This window comes from Gossypium arboreum, chromosome 4, assembly GCF_025698485.1.
Source record: "Gossypium arboreum isolate Shixiya-1 chromosome 4, ASM2569848v2, whole genome shotgun sequence".
In the NCBI taxonomy this organism is placed as follows: domain Eukaryota; kingdom Viridiplantae; phylum Streptophyta; class Magnoliopsida; order Malvales; family Malvaceae; genus Gossypium; species Gossypium arboreum.
In genome coordinates this window covers 7,003,950-7,004,601 of record NC_069073.1, presented here as the reverse complement: position 1 = coordinate 7,004,601, position 652 = coordinate 7,003,950, and the positions used below count along the sequence as shown (strand labels likewise).

General features: G+C 36.3%; 1 non-coding gene across 1 annotated transcript; it reads left to right on the top strand.

The window, feature by feature from the left end:
* Nucleotides 1-224: 224 nt before the first annotated feature.
* LOC128292178 (small nucleolar RNA R71) lies at nt 225-331 on the top strand. The gene has a single exon (XR_008282163.1). It is a non-coding gene; the product is annotated as a small nucleolar RNA R71 (small nucleolar RNA).
* The last annotated feature ends 321 nt before the right edge of the window (nt 332-652 follow it).

Sequence of the window (652 nt, the reverse complement as noted above, 5' to 3'; positions counted from 1 at the left end):
TTGGAAAGCATAGTAACCGAATCAACGTTAAAAACGTCGGATCTTTCGTCGTTTTTGTCCTCATAACTTGCCACTGATAATTATTTAGTGACATCTCTTCTATGAACTCATAAGCTTCTTCAGGTGTCTTATTATTGATAGTTCCACCAGCAGCTACATCAATCATTTGTCTAGTCGAGGGATTCAAACCGTTGTGGAAAGTTTAAACTTGTAGCCAAAGAAGTAACCCACGGTGAGGGCACTTTCTCAATAGATCTTTGTATCTCTCCCATGCATCATACAGTGTTTCTAAATTCATCTGCATAAAAGAAGAGATATCATTCCTCAATTTTTTTGAGTAAGAATTTTTCGTTTATTTGTTCCCAAGTAGTGAATGACCCTCGTGGTAACGAGTTCAACCACTGTTTAGCCTTATTCCATAATGAAAAGGGAAATATCCAAAAGCGAATGGTATCATCAGCAACAGCATTTATTTTGAAAGTATCACAGAACTCTAAGAAATTGGCCAAATGAGTATTTGGGTCTTTATCCTGCAAACCATCAAACTAAACAAACTGTTGAATCATTTGTATAGTGTTAGGTTTCAATTCAAAATTATTTGCAGCAATTGTAGGTCTAGCAATACTCGATTCAGCCCCCGTTAAATTAGGCT